This window comes from Carlito syrichta, unplaced genomic scaffold, assembly GCF_000164805.1.
Source record: "Carlito syrichta isolate Samal-C Ts95f unplaced genomic scaffold, Tarsius_syrichta-2.0.1 Scaffold289914, whole genome shotgun sequence".
NCBI classification, from domain to species: domain Eukaryota; kingdom Metazoa; phylum Chordata; class Mammalia; order Primates; family Tarsiidae; genus Carlito; species Carlito syrichta.
Window position 1 is genome coordinate 247,325 of NW_007234010.1, and position 6,281 is coordinate 253,605.

The following is a 6,281-nucleotide window of genomic DNA, read 5'->3' on the forward strand; positions in this document are numbered from 1 at the left end:
ACAAAAAAAAAAAAAAAAAAAACAACCTATAGTTGGGATTCAGTGTGAAGCATTCTTTAACTCCTCATTGCTTGTGAGATTTTTACCAAAAAAGATACTTTTTAGCCAGTTATTTACAACTGTCTTTTTGTCAACTGCTACGGTGATATTTCTTCTTAAAACATCTTTTTTTTTTCAGTTGAAGTCTCACTCTGTCACCCAGACTGGAGTGCAAGGGTATGCTCACAGCCACCACAGCCTCGACCTGCTGGGCTCGGGTAAGCTTTCCGCCTCAGCCTTCCAAGTAGCTGGAACTACAGGCACATACTACCACGCCCAACTTATTTGATTTATTGGCTAGACGAGGTCTTACCAAGTTACCCAAGCTGGTCTCGAACCCTCAGGCTCAGGCAATCCTCTTGCCTCAGCCTCCCAAAGTGCTGAGATTACAGGCTAAGCCACCATGTCAGGCCTTCTTAAAGTATCTTTATGGAGCCTATAGAAATTACCTTATACCTAATTATAATGCCTAGGATAATTTAATAAAATACTCAAAACATGTTCATATCTGCAAATCACAGCAACTACAAACACACTGCACAGATTACTTTTAGTTTCTAGCAAATTGTCTTAGAAAGCAGTTCTTTTACTTATGAATTTTAAGAAATGGTAATTTCCCTTAATACATGGCATATTTACTATAATTAAAAAGCATACATATTTTGTTCTCATTTTAAGTTTTCAAAAACACAATCTGTATTATTTTGCTGCTACGTTTAATATATGCAACTTCTTTATAACTAAACCTTTGTAAAATTTGCAAGTATAATGCTGTATGTTTAATATAATTATATATGACATACATGTATCTGAATATGAGGGAAAAGGGAGCTCTCCCATTGAATGATCCCTTGTGCCATGCACTGAGCGAGGTATTTTATATCTATGACTTCAGTCTTCAGAAAATTTGTGAAAGATGAATCTACTTGTTACAATGACTTTGGTTGTTTCCTTAACTTCTGAAAAATTGTTTTCTAGACCTTCTAGAAGCCATTTCTAAGGGACAGAATGTTTGTTGTCAGATCCTTAAAGTTGGTAGTATTCCTTGCAGCTGTCTCCCACTGACCAGGAAGTAAATAAACTAAAGCCAGTGGAGATGTCTTTGTGTTATTTTAATAATTTGTTTAATTGTGAACAAGACTAAATTGGACTGAAGTACTTGGAAAAGGAAGGTATAATTTATCATTATCAATTCCTGTTATTACTCAATTCCCTACTTCTCTTATAAGTGGATGCTTTCAAGTGTGTGTTTGTTAAGACTTTCAACTGGTCTTTTTCTAACCAATTTAGTGTTCTTTACATAGGAACATGAGATAACAAATGATATCCAAATGTTTTTGTCCACTGAAAGTTATTTAAACTTTCAGGTATTTTTCTTACTATTTTTTCAAATTTTACATACTTTTAATTATATATTACTTCTTTTGTAAGACTGCCCTTGCTCATCAATCTTTTGAAACACTGGTCAGCTTTTAGTTCTTTAGAAGTAATAATCATTTACATTTATAAAGCCAAGTGTTTTATCGCTTGCAAAATACTTTTAGATGCTTTAATTCTTGCTTCATTGCTGTGAGGTTGAAAGAGCAAGTACATAATCCCCATTTTACAGATAAGAGAACAAGCAACGAGAAATGAGACCTTTATGCTTTTTGAAATAAAGGAAACAGTGAACATTGAAAAGTTGTTCTAGTTTGACTCCCCCCCCCAATCTTAACGTTATCCTTGAACATTGACTTGCAATGTCTTTATCAGCTGCTTAGTGTATCGTGCTAAGGGTTATCAGGGCAGGAGAGTAAGGAAGATTTTCAAGCACACATGAGAGTATATTGCATATTCCTTGTCTCAGGAAATCTTAATCAGGTTGAGAACATTTAATCACAGAGGAAGATAGCAATTAATTCAAGGCAGACTTTGATATGGTCCATGAAGGCTTAAAGCAGGAGGCCGATTCAAATTGGGTAACTTGCAGAGAGCTTAATCTTTTTTGTTTTTTAAGCTATGTACAAAGGCGGGTGTTAGGTGGAAGGAAACCACAGAGAGAGGTCAGTAGGTGGGGAGGGAGGGAGGCAGCTGATGCTGCTCAGCTTTCTGGGGCCCAGAGCAGGACAGAGGGTGATGAAGACGGAGAGTGGATCTGAAGGGATTAACAGAAGACACTAGCCCTGAAAGAAGTGCCACATGCTGAAACGTTGGGGGGAGGCTGAGAGGAGGCAAAAATGGACTTTGGCTTTGAAAGAATAGAATACGTAGGTGTAGAGGAGAGACAGGAGACTGCATCCAGAGTGAACACCAGATGCAGTGTTCAGATTCGGTGATAGCTTACTCTGGGATGACAAAGGGAGGAAGACCAGGTGGAGGTTGGGGGAACACAAGATTGCAAAACAGCTAGGGACCAAATTATAAAGGCCTTGAATGCCAAACTAAGGAGTTTATACCTGATCCTGAGAACAATAGCCAGAGAATATGTCAGTCACAAAATTGTCATCTTAAGAAAATTAATCTACATCTATGCGAAAACTGGTTTGAAAGAAGAAAGCACAAGTGGCAGAATATTCAGTGTAGATGCGATGGGCCAGTATGAGGGAACGGGAGCAATGGGAGTAAAGGGGGAAGAAATAAACATGACTCAGTCTTCTCGAAGGCAAGGCTGAGCAATGGCCGCTTGGGTGTGCTTCCCTCCTGATGGGAATCCTGATGGAAACGCACCATCAGTAAACCAGGACAAGTGCCCCGTGGGTAAGACTCTTATGAATGCAGGGCTGGGTGGGGTGTGGAAGCGGCTAGGCCTGGGTCCAGAAGGTGTGGCTGAGTCATTGCTCTGCCACCTGTGAGCTGGACGTTCTTGAGCAAATGGCCTGGCCCCTCCGAGCCTCCAACCACAGCCTCAAAATGAGATACCCTGCTCACTGCATCGGGTGGTTGTGAAAGTTCAGTTATCAAGATCTGTGAACTGCAAGGGACCACGTGGGAATGGCGGTGGGAACTGGTGTTGTGCTCAGCCCCTCTGAAGGCCTTGTCTCGCTGAGCAGGGCCGGGGAGAGGAAGCAGGTTCTGGTCAAAACATTAGCTCAAGTTAACTCAGGCCCCCATTTTTCTTCCTTGCCAAAGCTGCTGTGTGATCAGATTTATTGATTACCAGAAGTCTCAGCCTCCCAATTATTCCTCCACTGCTAAGTGCATCAATACATTTTATATGACAATGTTTTATTCATTTATTTTTAAAATCTTGGGGTTTTTTATTGTTTTTTTCTTTCGTTTTCCCAGTTCATGACCCCAAAAGGATTTTTCTGTTCCGTTTCCCTGATTTTGTCACTAAAAAGCTAAAGATAATTCTCTACAATGCTTGGTACTTTTTGGCCTAAGTATCGAATGACACGCTGAAATACAGATTAAAGCAATAAGCCCATTTAAATAAAATAAAATGTGAAATGTGGCTGTTTTTACATTTTTGAGGTTTCTATGCAGAGGGATCTGTGGATTCCCTTAAGAAAGAACCACTTTAATTATCAGGCAATTTTTGCATATTTTCTGCTTCCTTCCCTTGGGAGAGTGCCTGCAGATCTGACAAAAGCTGTAAAACAATATAGTCACACTGCGACGCAGATGCTGAGTAGCTGATTGGTTGGGCTTACTCCTCAGGTGGGGATGCAAACCGGGAGGGCTAAGCGGATGCAGTCACAAGTTAAAAATGACCTCCCAGCAGGGAGGAGGGGATGAGAAGTTTGCCTGAGCCCAGCAGTTTGAGATTAGCCTAGGAAATTTGTAGAGACCTAGTCTCTACCATAAATCCAAAAAGTAGCCAGGCATGGTGGTGTGCACCTATAGGTCCAGCTATAATACTTGGAAGGCTGAGGCAGAAGGATCACCTGAGCCCAGTAGATGGAGGCCGTGGTAACTGTGAGTGTGCCACTGTACTCCAGCCTGGGCGACAGAGTGAGATTCCAACTCAAAAAAATTAAAAAAAAACAACCTTCTCTTGTGGAATTCTTGTTAACTTTGAATAATTGAAACTGTTACTTTAATCTCTCTAATGCCAGGGATCCCTACCCCCTTTAGATGATCCCAACAGCTTGGTGATAATTTGTGTGCGGGAGGGGATGCAGAAAGTTGCAGTTTGTGGTAGAAAATATGAGTCTCGTCGCTTTGATTTTTATTAATCCTCAGTGTTGAATTTTTCATTCAACACTAATTCATGAACATCAACAAAACGTGAACTCATAGCACTATGCTAGCTACTTGGTGAGAAAGGCTTTTATGGGTTGGCTTCTTTCCTCTAAGAATTTATTGGGGACACAAGACCCAGGTGATGATTGATGAACTTGTCCTCTGCCCCTCGTCGGTCACTCACTCCATAGTCACATCCTAGACCTGGCCATCTCATGCATCCCTTCTCAGACCTGTTGATCCAGTCTTTCTAGGCCACCCCTCTAAACTCCAATCCAATCATCTTCAGCCTCACCAGGACCTGTGAACCATCCTTTCACCGTGGCTCACCCCCATAAAGTCTTTACTTCCCTCCCGGCTCAGCTTACATTCCATGGCCCGTTATAAAAAACCACTCATGAATTCAGTGTCTTTTCCTTCATCACATCTGTTTGGTAAAACTGCTTACATCTGGCTTCCCTCTGACTCTACACTCTGCACCCCAGCAGCTGATTGTGGCAGAAGAAAATCCCCACCACACTGACAAATCTCATTCTAAACGCATGACCGTCAGCCAACCTCAGTGGGTCCAATTGCTTCTGGCAATCCTTCCACATTGTCTTGACCTGCTACTTAATCCTCTAGTTTCCTATTGCTACTGTGCATATTCTCATCTCTCTTCAAATCTTCAGCACCTCCTCCAGCCTTTTCCCTCCTTCCATTTTGCAGGGTTATGGCGGGGATGGGAGAGGGGCCGCAGGGATAGATGCTCATAGAGGAAACCATCCCTGTTTTCTCAGCTCCCCTTTCCCCAAACTGACTGTGTCTGTGCATACTCATATAAGTTCTGCCTTCTTTTCTGATGCTATGAACGATCTAGTTGGGTTTTCATCTAAATCCAGACTTCTACACTGTGCACTCAATCCCATCCCATCTTGCCTTTCCATAAACACTTACAGCAATGATCTCTTCTCTTTCTTAATCAACAATATTTCTCTTTCTATTGAGTCACTCCCAGCAGCATGTAAACAGGCTGAGTCATCACCCATGTCACAAACACAGAAAAGAAATCTTCCTTGACCCCACTTTCCCCTCTAGCTCCTACTCCCTTTACAGCACATCGCTTGGAGTGAGCCTTTTAACCCCACTACTTCCTTTTTTAAAAATTTTACTTATTTATTAATAATAATAATAATAAGTATAATTCAGGGCTAGGTATACAAACATTGATCATGCAGGTCCCCTTGTTGATGAGGCACGCCCCTCCCTCCCCTAGCAGTTTCCCTCAACTGTCAGTCCCACCCCCCCTTCCCCTGACAGCTTTCCGCTACTGCCAATCACTTTCTTATAGCATTATAATTGTTCAAGGTCACCTTATGAGTGAGAACATACGGAACTCAGTTCTTTGTTTCTGTGATAAATCACAGAGTATGATTGACTCCAAATCCATCCAATTTGCTGCAAAGTCCATATATTTGTCATTCTTTATGGTTGCATAATATTCCATTGTGTATATGTACCACATTTTTTTTATCCAGTTCAGCTTCGATGGGTAACACTAAACCCTCTACTTCCAACTCCTCTCTTCTCATAGTCTTCCATTATCAAAATTGCTCCCCAAAAACTGCTCCAGTGACCATCATTTTACCAAATCCATAGGCCAATTCTCAGTTTTCATTTTATTCAACTTGTTTGCAGTATTTTACACGGTTAAAACTACACTTCCTAAAATCTTCCCCATCTTTTCAGTTGTTCAGACAAAAATTGTTAGAGAATTATTATTATTATTTCTCTCACACCACATTCTGTCTCCCAGAGGATCTGTTTTATTCCTTCCTCAAAATCCATCCAGACTCTGACCACTTTTCAGCACCTCCACTACTATCATCTTATTCAAGCTGCCATCACTTCTCACCTCATGTTGCAAAAATCTCTTAACTTTGTCTTTCCTTCTGTCCTTGTTCCTCTGAGGTCTATTTTCAACACAGCAGATGGATTTAACCTTTTTAAGAATCTAAATTTTAGCCGGGCTCGGTGGCTCAGCCTGTAATCCCGCGCCTTTGGGAGGCTGAGGTGAGTGGATTGCCTGAGCCCACGGG